At 38.0% G+C, this 13,139-nt stretch overlaps 1 pseudogene across 1 annotated transcript; it reads right to left on the bottom strand.

Annotated features, from left to right (window-relative positions):
* Window positions 1–6,238: 6,238 nt before the first annotated feature.
* Window positions 6,239–7,370, bottom strand: LOC100350044 (high mobility group protein B1 pseudogene; annotated as a pseudogene). The gene has a single exon (XR_016233731.1). The product of XR_016233731.1 is annotated as a high mobility group protein B1 pseudogene (transcript).
* Window positions 7,371–13,139: the final 5,769 nt, after the last annotated feature.

The raw sequence follows: 13,139 nt of genomic DNA, 5'->3' as shown, positions 1-13,139 counted from the left end.
AATAAAATGTTTTCAGTGATGTCTCACGTAATTCAGTAATAAAAGCCAAACTCCCCAAGATGGTCCATGAGTACAAGATCCTACATAATCTGGTGCCTGATGTTTCTCTGATCCTGAATATGCTCACCTAGATACTATGAACTGGATGTGTCCTTTGCTTGAACTCTATGTGGCTCACTCTCTCAATTTAGGAATCTGCTTAGATTTTCCCTTTTTGTGATACTTTCTGTCCTTAATCCTTTTGGTCTTCAGTAACAAAATATCTTAGATTGCATGACAACATATCTTGGACTGTTATAAATGAGAAATTTGTTTCTTGTAGTACTGGAGCGTGAGGATTCCAAGATCAATGCAGTCATAATATGTCCTCACAGGTAGAAGGTAGGAACACTGTGCTCTCATTTTTCAGAAGAGATAAACAAGTTTCTTCAAATCATTTTTTAAGAGGCCATGACCTAATCACAGCCTGAAGGCTGTACCACTTAATACTATCACACTGGGAATTGAGTTCCCATGTATAAATCTTGAGGAGACACCAACATTCAACCCATAGCCCTTCCTTGACCTGCCTATTTAACATTATAAGTCCTGGCCCTTTGCACCCTAGTCTTCTCCCATGCTTTATTTTTATTTACTGAACTTGCTACCATAGGACAAAATATATGATTTATATGAACTCCATCAAGGAACAGTTTTATGGTTTTCTTTTTCATTGTTGTATCCTAACACTTAGAACCACTTAGAATTAGTATATGTAATAGGCACTCGATATACATGAATGAATAAACACAGAAACAAAATCAGCCTCATTTGATTTAATAAATTTGCTTTCATTCACCTTATATAGAACATCTGGAAAGTTGTTGATGTTGATCATAGAGTATTTTGGATTCCAGTCTAGTGATAATCCAATGATAAATTTCAAATGTTATTTAAGTGTGTTAAGAAATACTTGTTTCAATGGGAGCATTACTTTATGGAAAGTAATTTATATTAGTAGTAAATGTATCAAGGATCTAATATATGTGAGAAGGTCCTGGCATGGATTATCAGTGATTATCAGCTTCTCAACAATGTTCTCCAAACTATAAATATGTCTTACTTTCCATAGGCAGTGATTTAATGAGAGGCAGTGTGGTCAAATGGAAAGACCTCGAGATTTTAATTCAGAGGCCTCATCAGGTATGTGACCCTGGGTAAATTATTTAACCTCTCTGGAGTATATTCACCTTTATAAAAATTGTTAACAACAGTGAGTTGATTGTGATGATTAAATGAAGTCTAAGAAATTCACTGAGTGCAAAGTACCTTGTTTTGTTCATTGTTATATTGTCAGTGTTGAGTGTGAGTGGTATTAGATTGTGTGTTCAATAAAATAAGTATCTGTTGAAAGAATAAACAAATTAGTGAATAATGTGTGCATAGACCCTAGCCAGTAACTGACATAAGGAAGGTACTCAGTAAATGTTAGTTATTATAATAGCAATCAGTAAATAACTAATTCTTAATTATACAGAATACTTACATTGTGCAAAGTGTATAGTAGGTTTTAGCTGACTTCTACTAGTTTTTCCTCTTCGAAAAGTTTTGGAGCTGTTCTGTTGAACTTACGGACTATTTTTAACACTAGAATTAGAAAGTGTTTCCATTGGGTTTTACTAGTGATGAAAAGAACCATTCAACACTGAAACTATAGCTATATTTAAAATAGAAGCTGTAATAAATTTTGGTTAACAGTTAATGTTGTAAAAACAGCTTTCTTGGGTTTGTATACAAATTTTACAGTATAACTACAAGTGAGTAGTCCTGATGCTTTCAGCTGGGTCTTTTACCCATGGTCTCCTTGTATAGTGATACTAAGTTAGGACCCAGATGTAGAAATTATCCAGTTATTCCCCCTTATAAGCTAGCATCTTCTGATGTGTTCAGTGATTACTAGGGCAGGGTTGCCCATATTCTTCTCTGAACACCGAAGAGTTTGGAGCAAAAAAACTGGAAACAGAAGATTGAGTTGTAGTCCCAGGACTTCTGTAGCTAGCCAAGTAATGATAAATTATTTGACTAAATTATTGATCTATTAAAGATGGTTTAAAAAATCATGTCATATCTACTTTTCGATGTAATTTAGAAAGGAAAAGTGCTTATTTTTTTTTTTAAATCAGGGATACTGCAATGATCAGAATTTTGTTCTCCTCACTTCAGTCTGTTGAAATTCTTACCTCCAAGATGGGAGGTGATTATATCATGAGAGCTCTAATATTAGCTATAGCATGAGAGTGGAAATGGTGCCACTATTAAAGACCTCAGAAAGCTGCCTTGTGCCTTTCTACTACGTGAAGACACAGTGAGAAGGTGTTATGAACAAGGACATAAGCCCTCATCAGACATTGACTTTACCTTGATCTTGAATTTTTCCATCTCCAGAAGTGAAATAAATAAATTTCTATTGCTTATAAGCAACCTAATTGCTGGTGTTTTGTCATAGTAACCCAAATGGACTCAGATATACAAATGGTTTGATAGGAAACAACAAAACAACAATTAAAGTGTGCTTAAATAAAGGCTGGTGAGGCCAGTGCTGTGGCATAGTGGGTAAAGCTGCTACCTGTAATGCCGGCATCCCATATGGGCACTGGTTCAAGTCCCATTTGCTCCACTTCTGATCCAGCTCTCTGCTGTGTCCTGGCAAAGCAGTAGAAGATGGCCCAAGTCTTGTGACCTGCCCCAGTGTGGGAGACCTGGAAGAAGCTCCTGGCTCTTGGCTTCAGATTGACACAGTTCCGGATGTTGCGGCCATCTGGGGAGTGAACCAGCAGATGGAAGACTTCTTTTTCTCTCTACCTCTGCCTCTCTGTAACTTTGACTTTCAAATAAATAAATCTTAAAAATAAATAAATACATAAATACATAAATAGATAAATAAAAAGGCAGGTTTGCTTCAATAAAACTTCAGGCCTATCTTGTAACAGTAAAAGTTTAGGATGAGTAGGACATACTGGAATAGAGAACTAAAAAACCCTCAGAAACCATGACTCCTTAATCCACCTTTTGTCTGCACCACTTGTATTCTTTACACAGCTCCATTCTGCTGGGTCTTTTTCTTGTTTCCCCATAGAACAGTTCTGTTGGTTGGCTCATAGTCCATCAGTCTTCATTTGGTGGTCTCAGCCACCAATTTAGTAACTTATAAGATAGAGTATTCTCAGGAAATATATTTGGCTTCTCAGTGTTCTAACTGCAAATTCCCGGAAGAGAGAATCTCCTAGTGTGGGTTGGATGGTTTTCTGGTCCAGTTAGCCATGGTCTGAATTTTGGGTCATATGTCATTCTATTCTATGGATACATTCTCTCTAACAAGGCAGATATGGTCAAATTCTTTAAAAGAGTGATATTAATGTGGAGAAATGATAGGCTAACAAAATGGCTGAGTTTTCCAGTTCAGATGTTTAAACTTAATCAGAGATTAAAATTATGCAAACATATAAATCATTATTTATGTTTTTCCTAGCATCTTGATTTTTTAATGTGAATCAGATTTATTCTGTTAATTGACTTAATTATCCATGATTTGTAAAGCTCAACTCAGCCTAAAGACTTGTTTGGTTACAAAGTGTGGAGTGTGGGGCTAGCGCTGTGGCGCAGCGGATTAAAGCCCTGGCCTGAAACGCTGACATCCCATATAGTCACCAGTTCTAGTCCCAGCTGCTCCTCTTCTCATCCAGCTCTCTACTATGGCCTGGGAAAGCAGTGGAAGATGGCCCAAGTCCTTGGGCCCCTGCACCCACGTGGGAAATCCAGAAGTTCCTGGCTCCCAGCTTTGGATCAGCGCAACTCCTGTCATTGCAGCTATCTGGGGATATCCATCGGATGGAAGACCTCTCTCTGTCTCTACCTCTCTGTAACTCTGTCTTTCAAATAAATAAAATAAATCTTAAAAAAATATGTTGAGCTACAGAGGGGACACACGTGCTCAGAGTGCTTTGTTCAGTTATAGCACCACAACTTCCTTCTCCCCCACATCACCAACACCCATTCACTGAATTTTCAGCTATTTTACTTGAACTTAAAAAGAAAATGAAAGAGCACAAGTAGCAAGCAAAAAACTCCAGAGACTATTAGGACTGTTACAATAACATAAAAAAGGGAGCTCACTGGAAAGATTTCAAAAAATTATGCTTGATTCCTCAAATATATGTTATATCTAGATGATTTATTTTTATTTCTGTTTACATGATGTATACATGTTAATATGTAATATATTTTCTGTATTTTTATTAAAATAAATATAATAAAATTAGATATTACATAAAATTAATTTATATTACCAAGTGAGGTTAGGATAGATGCCAGTGTGTTTTTGGCTGCCTGAACACTCTGGAGAGCCTCTTCTTTCTCTTTATTATTCCTTTTCAAGCATTTCAAAATAAGCTTTATCTGTATCCCTCTAGCAGCAGATATGTTTCATGAAGAAAAGCCTGGAAATATTAAATAGTATAAGGAAATGGGAGCAAGAGATAGTTAATCACATACCAACAGGCAACCGTTATTTAGATTTTGTCATATTTCAGTATTTTATATGAAAAAAAATTTTTTTTTGACAGGCAGAGTAGACAGTGAGAGAGAGAGAGACAGAGAGAAAGGTTTTCTTTTAACTTTGGTTCACCCTCCAATGGCCGTTGCGGCTGGCGAGCTGCGGCCGGCGCACTGCCAGGAGCCAGGTGCTTCTCCTGGTCTCCCATGCGGGTGCAGGGCCCAAGGACTTGGACCATCCTCCACTGCACTCCCTGGCCACAGCAGAGAGCTGGACTGGAAGAGGGGCAACCGCGACAGAATCCGGCGCCCCGACCGGGACTAGAACCCGGTGTGCCGGTGCCACAGGAGGATGATTAGCCTACTGAGCTGCGGCGCCGGCCTATATGAAATGTTTTTAATAGAGGTAATACTACATATGTGGTTTAGAACTTGTTTCCACTTAATATTTAATTATATGAAGTTACTGCATCATTAAATTCTTCATTAGGGCCGGCTCTGTGGCACAGCGGGTTAACGCCTGGGCCTCAAGCGCCAGCATCCCATATGGGTGCCAGTTCAAGTCCCGGCTGCTCCTCTTCTGATCCAGCTCTCTGCTATGGCCTGGGAAAGCAGTAGAAGATGGCCCAAGTCCTTGGGATCCTGTACCTGTGTGGGAGACCCAGAAGAAGCTCCTGGCTCCTGGCTTTGGATTGGCGCAGCTCTGGCCGTTGTGGCCATGTGGGGAGTGAACCATCAGATGGAAGACCTCCTCTCTCTCTCTCTCTCTACCTCTCTCTGTAACGCTGTCTTTCAAATAAATACAATAAATCTTAAAAAAATTTCTTCATAAACATGTGCATAGTGTCACCATGTTCTACTTCATGCATATGCCACAAAGCGAAATGTTTAGTTTGCTCTACAATTGGATGTCAAAATCGTTTCCTGTTTTACTTTGTTATAGTTGCAATAATGTGACAAAGCTTATTTTTAGTGTATAATCTTTACCTAAATTGTGGTTATTCCCATGAGATATATTACTAGAAAATTAAGTATTTGGTCAAAAGTTATATACTATTCATGTTTGTGAAACCATTTTATATTTCTTTCCAAAATGCTTGTATATTTTACAAGTTCATCAACAATGAAAAGTTGTCTTTTCTGGCACCTTGGAAGTGTTAGGTATAGCTGTTAAAAATAAGCAAAGAAGCAAAACTTACTACTTATATAGGGGAGAGAAGTATTTCATCTTCTTGGATACACAGTGAGGTTGACTTTTTTTCTCATATATTATCACTTCAAGTTTTTCTTAAGTACATTTGTTTGCAAACTTTGCTAATTTTTTTCTTTGGAGTCCTAATGTTTTACTTAGAAGATTTATAAGCATAAAAGTTTATTTATTAATAATATAACCATTTGTCATACAATTTAGTTATTTTCATACCTATAGATATTTTATACTTTTAACTGGTTAAATCTATTGTTCTTACCAGAAATGTTTCCTTTCAACTTATTATTTTTAAAATTTTCAAACTCATAGAACATTATAAAAAGTAATCCATGGAGTCCTGGTTCTCCCTGTATATGATTTTTAAAAAATTATTTATTTATTAAAAGAATGAGGAGATACAGACTTTTTTTTTTAAATTGTATTTACTTAGAAGCATTCAGAATGTCAACAAAACAACTGCAACTTCTTTTTTTTTTTGGCAATTACAGAGTAGTATTCAGTTAACAGAACAACAATTATTTCGTATAAGCTGCATCAGAGACAACTGAAGATGAAAAAACTACCGTCCCCATATATAACTAATTTGTGCTGTGCACCAACAAGAACCTGCTTTAAATTTCCATGCCAATTTACAACCCCCATACTGTACCAGGCAAGGTTAGTGGCTATTGAAAATACCACCAGGACAGGGCTATCTAAAGACACATTCGGTAGTGTGTTAACTATACAAAAAAAGACACTGTACAGTTTAAAAACAAATCTTACACAGCCTTACATTTCAATTTTTTTTCTTTAAAAGGAGTGAGTTGTGTACAGGGGGGTTAAATGCTTTATAGACAAGAAAAAAAAAACTGCGCTAGAACCAACTTATTCATCATCATCTTCTTCTTCTTCATCTTCCTCGTCTTCCTCTTCCTCCTCATCCTCTTCGTCTTCTTCATCCCCCTCCTCTTCCTTCTTTTTCTTGCTCTTTTCAGCCTTGACGACTCCCTTTTTCGCTGCATCAGGTTTTCCTTTAGCTCGGTATGCAGCAATATCCTCGTACTTTTCCTTCAGCTTGGCAGCCTTCTTCTCGTAGGGCTGCTTGTCATCTGCAGCAGTGTTATTCCACATCTCTCCCAGTTTCTTTGCAACATCACCAATGGACAGGCCAGGATGCTCTCCTTTGATTTTGGAGCGATACTCAGAACAGAACAAGAAAAACGCCGAAGGAGGCCTCTTGGGGGCATTGGGATCCTTGAACTTCTTTTTTGTCTCCCCTTTAGGAGGGATATAGGTTTTCATTTCTCTTTCATAACGAGCCTTGTCCGCCTTTGCCATGTCTTCAAATTTTCCCTTCTCTTTAGCAGACATGGTCTTCCACCTCTCTGAGCACTTCTTAGAAAACTCTGAGAAGTTGAAGGAAGCATCTGGGTGCTGCTTCTTATGCTCCTCCCGGCAAGTTTGCACAAAGAAAGCATATGATGACATTTTGCCTCTCGGCTTCTTAGGATCTCCTTTGCCCATGTTTAGTTATTTTTCCTCAGCAAGGCACAGAGTCGCCCAGTGCCCGTCTGGCTCTCACTTGCCCCGGCGCTGTCTCTATGGAGCTCAATGTACTGCAATGGCTGTCGAGACAGACTTTTCATCTATTAGTTTACTCCTCAAATGACTGCAACAGCTAGGGCATGGATAGGACAAAGCCAGGAGTCAGGAACTCCATCCTGGTCTCCCACAATAATGACAGAAGTCCAAGTACTTGAGCCATCATCTGCTGCTTTCTCAGATGATTAGCAGGGAGCTGATCAGAAGCAGAGCAGCCTGGTCTCAAAGCAGCACTCCAATATGACAGGTCAGTATTGCAAGCACACAGCCTGGCCCCTTCCTTGTAGTCTCCTCTTTTGGGTTTACAAGCTGATAATATTTTGTCACATTTTCTCTTTATCTCTGACGTATGTGATACATACATGTGCATGTATGTGGATGTAATGTTTGTTGTTATGTATATATGTACAAACAATAGATTTATTTATCATAATTGAACTATTTAAGAATAAGTTTCAGACATTGTGGAACATGACTGCTAAATTCTTCACCGTGTTTCTCTTGAGAATAGGACATTCTCTTCTACACTACAAAGCTATTGAAAACCTAAGACAATAAACAGAAATTCCATAAAACTTAAAATCTAACCCATATTTTAACTTTTTCTATGGTCTCTGTTATAACCTTTTATTAATTTATCAGAAATGAAATAAGGTTTTACCACTGCATGTATCAGATGTCTATTTAGTTTATTAACATTGTTTTTAAAATTTAAGTAAAGAAACTTCCCTAAGAAGAAATTGAGTTTTACCTGTATTTCCTATCAGTTTTTTGATATTTTTTAAACAGAAAATGTTTATATCTAAGTATTATTTGTTTGAATTATGGTTGCTCCTGGGTATCTCAGATTATTTTTCTCCTTAATAGCTTATTTTGTTCATTGAAATTTATAATCTTTTAAAAATTTCTCAGCCTTTTTTCATCACCTGTTATAAATATTAAATAAAAATTGTTTCAGGAATGATTCCATTAATCTTATGCCAATTCCACATGAATTTATCATTGTATATTTGTGATGAATTTTAATATACAATAGATATAATCACTATTATCTTCATTTTCCATTTTTTTAAAAGTTGCATGTTTTTTCCCATTAAGAAATTTTCAGATCTTTTTCCTTTTCTTCCTCCATTATATAAACAATATCACATTGACATTCTTATTGAGATTATAGGAACCTTCTAGAACTACATTTTACTAAAGTTATATGTTCTTCTTGCTTGACAACTCTTAGTACTTTAAAAGAATTTTAATCTAATAATTAAATAATAGTTTAATCTAATAATTTTAATTTAATAATGTTACTCAATAACTTTCAAAAAATATTGTCTGAAGTATGTGTGGTCTACTCATTCATTGATATTCTATTACAAGATGAAGCCACAGAGGACCAAAATATTGCACATTTATTATCATCTCTCTTTCCTCCCCAAATTAGCTCATATTATGGAATTTTATTTTGACATGAGGCCATTGCTTTGAGTATAAAAGAAGCTGCTATTAAATTTGCTGTGATGTATGTATTAAAGATATTGTTTGTTACATTAGACAGGGTCATGCTTGTGGAAACCTATTAGGAACCATCTCTCTAGCCTCACTATGAGGAGTACATTTCCAGATAGCTATTATATTTTAATCTCATGGAAACTGAATCTTATAACCTATTATATTTGAATTTGTAAATTTGTTGCTTGAAATCATAGAGCTAAATTTGTGACCCACTGATAACAGGCATATAGAATCTCTCATTTATTCTTCTAGGTCTCCAATCAGAGTTTATGAAAGATGTTTTAATTGAAAGCTTTTATTTAATAAATACAAATTTCATAAGTACAACTTTTGGATTATAGCAGTTCTTCCCCCCATACTCGCCCTCCCACCCCCAAACCGTTTCACCTCCTAATCCCTCTCCTATCCCATTCTTCATTAAGATTCATTTTTAATTATTTTTATATACAGAAGATCAACTCTCTACTAAGTAAAGATCTCAACAGACTGCACCCACACAGACACACAAAGTATAGAGTACTATTTGAGAAGTAGTTTTACCGTTAATTCTCATAGTACAGCACATTAAGGACAGAGATCCTACATGGGGAACAAATGTATAGTGACTCCTGTTGTTGCTTTAACAATTGACACTCTTATTTATGAGGTCAGTAATCACCAGAGGCTCTTGTCATGAGCTGCCAAGGCTATGGAAGCCTCTTGAGACCACAAACTCCAACATTATTTAGACAAGGCCATAATCAAAGTGGAATTTCTCTCCTCCCTTCAGAGAAAGCAACCTCTTTCTTTGATGGCCCCTTCTTGGTTTATGAAAGATTTTTAAAAATTACCCATTGCTCCTGGAGGCATCCAAGATGGCTGAACAGGGTGTTGTCACACTAACTTCAGCTGCTCTGGGAAATGAAAAGAGCCAAAGGAAGGACTACATTTGTAGGGGTCTGACCAATGGAAAAATTCAGGAAAGAAGTGAAAAACCAATGAATACTTGTGGGACAAAAGGAGAGAGGATAGAGACTGCTGCAGCCAGCCATAACCAGCTGCTGGCTGTGAACCACCATCTTGCCACTCAAGGTAGGAAGAATTGCCACATGCCCCACTCACAGTTTTAGCTGAGAGGGAATCCCACAGTCATTCACTGAATTTCACTTCAGCCTGGGGAGCTGACTGGGGTCTGAGTAACTGGAGGGCTTGGATTTGGGATGCTACATTGCTTCCTTCCCCTCCCCTACTCCTGCAGAGTGCCATAGTCAGCAGCACACCTCTGTTCTGCTCCTACCAGGATCATAGTCAGAGCAATGTGTGGGACAAATGACAGATGCTCCTGCATCCTGCAGTGGTGGGAGTTTTTGGGCATCAGCCCCAGAGCTATCTTCATGCATTCTTTGTGAGCTAGGGGGATTCAACTTAGCTTCTGGGAGCTAACACCAGAAGCAGCCCACACACACACAAAAAAAATCTGCTCCCATCATGAAAGTTCTGGGTAATGACTTCACTCTACCCTGCAACAGCAGGACTATAACAATCAGTCTTAAATTTCTCAATGCCACTAGAATCTACCTGGTGGACCTAGGAAAGAACCTATCTGCATTCCATCACTCTGGACTCATGCCCTCAGAAAAATGTACAGTATACCATGTGGTCAACCTGTAGGACTAGAAGAGTGTTAGTTCATACCCCCTAGCCCTAAGACTAGGGCTATTGGTGTTGTAAGCCACATCACCAGTTGAACTCTCCTAGCAGGACTGAGGGAGAGTGTATCCACATCACACAGTCCTAGAACTACAGCAATTGGTGCCACAAGCCCCGGAATCACTGAAGCTTGCCAGTAGGCATGGAGTCAGCATTTTTGTCTCTCTCAGCACCAAGAACAAGGTTTGGCCATCACAAGCACCAGGGAGACTGAACCAAACTCTGTGGACCAAAGATACACACCCTGGGAAACCCATATTCATGTCAAAGCCATGCTTCTATCCCTACAAACTGCAGCAGACTAGACCACTGTGTCACTTATAGACATAAATGACATTGATTAAGACAAAATAAATCATTCAGAGACTACGTTCTTAGGCACACCTAGAAGCAAACCCAAAGCAACAAGTCAAATGATATACTGCGTTTCAGCTAAACCATAAACTCTATTCCAATAAAACCTACTCCATAAAGAAGGAGGGACAATTACACCAGATGTACAGATATCAATGTAGGGACAGTGGAGACATGAAGAAGCAAGGTAGCTAAAAGAACACAATACTCCAGAATTAGGTCCTGAATTGAAGAAAATCTATGGAATGACAGTTGTAGAATTCAAAATGATAATTGTAGAGAAATTGAATAACATGTAAGAGAAAACAGATCGATACATTAAAGAAATGAGAAAAATCAATGGGTACAAGAATGAAAATATTACTAAGGAGACAGAACTCATTAAGAAGAAACAACTGGAAATTTTGGAGATGAAATCTTCAATCAGTGAAATAAAAATATGATTGAGAGCTTTAATAGACCAGTGGAGGAAAGAATTTCTCACTTACAAGACTCTTAAAATAACCCAATCAGACAAAAATAAAGAGAAAAGAATTAAAAGGAATGAGGAAAGTCTATGCAAAATATAGGATACCATTAAAAAATCAAATGTTTGTATTACAGATATTCCTAAAGGAGAGGAAAAATAAAAAGGCATTGAGAATCTACTAAATGAAATAATAGTGAAAATTTCTCAGGTCTTGAAAGAGACATTGGCATCCAGGTAGAAGAAGCTCAAAGAACACCAAGCAGACTCAACTAAAAAAAGTCTTCTCCAAGGCATATTGTTGTCAAATTGTGAAATGTTAAAAACAAGGAGAGAATCCGAAAGACAGCAAGAGAAAAACACCAAGTTACCTATAAAAAACCCAATTAGATTAACACCAGACTTCTCACCAGAAACTCTACAGGCCAGAAGAGAATGAGATGGTATATCCAAGGTCTTAAAAGAAAAAAATATTTCCAACCACACATATTCTATCCAGTGAAGCAATCTTTTTTTTTTTTAACTTTTATTTAATGAATATAAATTTCCAAAGTACAGCTTATGGATTACAATGGCTTCCCCCCCATAACGTCCCTCCCACCCGCAACCCTCCCCTTTCCCACTCCCTCTCCCCTAATGAAGCAATCTTTTAAAAGTGTAGGAGAAATAAGCTATTTTTTTTTTTTACAGGCAGAGTGGACAGTGAGAGAGAGAGACAGAGAGAAAGGTCTTCCTTTTGCCGTTGGTTCACCCTCCAATGGCCGCCGCTGCAGCCGGCGCACCGCGCTGATCCGATGGCAGGAGCCAGGATCCAGGTGCTTTTCCTGGTCTCCCATGGGGTGCAGGGCCCAAGCACCTGGGCCATCCTCCACTGCACTCCCTGGCCATAGCAGAGAGCTGGCCTGGAAGAGGGGCAACCGGGACAGAATCCGGCGCCCCAACCGGGACTAGAACCCGGTGTGCCGGCGCCGCAAGGTGGAGGATTAGCCTATTGAGCCACGGCGCCGGCTTGAAATAAGCTATTTTCCAGATGAGCAAAAACTGAGAGAATTCACTACCACTAGACTACCCTTACAAGAAATTCTGAGGGGTGTCCTTCATTAGAAATAAACATGAAAACACATGACACCGCCAAATTCACTAACAGAGCAGGTAAAATGAGTATCCAATCAACAAAATGACAGCTCTAGTTCTTACCTATCAACACTAACCTTGAATGTAAATGGATTAAATTCTCCAACCAAAAGACTTAGGTTATAAGAATGAATAAAAAGCCAAGACCCCACTGTATGCAAGAAACTCACTCAAAGATATGCACAGACTGAAAGTGAAGGACTGGAAAAAGATACATCAGGTAAAAGGAAACTAAAATTGAACAGGAGTAGATGTCTTGATCTCAAACAGACTTATCAAAAACTGTAAAGAGAGACACGGAAGGACATTGTATGATGAAAGGTTCAATTCAGAAGAAGACATAGCAACATAAATATATACGCACCTTACATAAGACAACCCAGATATATACAGTAAATGCTATTAGACCTAAAGGGACAAATAGACTCTAATACAGTAATAGTGGGTGGCTTCAACACCCCACTCTTATCAATGGACAGATCCTCCAGACAGAAAATCAAGAAGGATACATAGGAATTGAAACATACTATCTAGCAAATGGACCTAACAGACATTTACAGGACACACAACACAGCAGTTTCAGAATACACATTCTTCTCATCAGCATATGGAACATTTTTCTAGGATATACCACACATTAGGTCACAAATTAAGTTTCAGCAA

Source organism: Oryctolagus cuniculus, chromosome 5 (assembly GCF_051225735.1).
Source record: "Oryctolagus cuniculus isolate XC-2025 breed Fujian yellow rabbit chromosome 5, ASM5122573v1, whole genome shotgun sequence".
In the NCBI taxonomy this organism is placed as follows: Eukaryota; Metazoa; Chordata; class Mammalia; order Lagomorpha; family Leporidae; genus Oryctolagus; species Oryctolagus cuniculus.
Note: the sequence above shows the minus strand (reverse complement) of the source record. Positions and strands in the feature narration are given on the sequence as shown.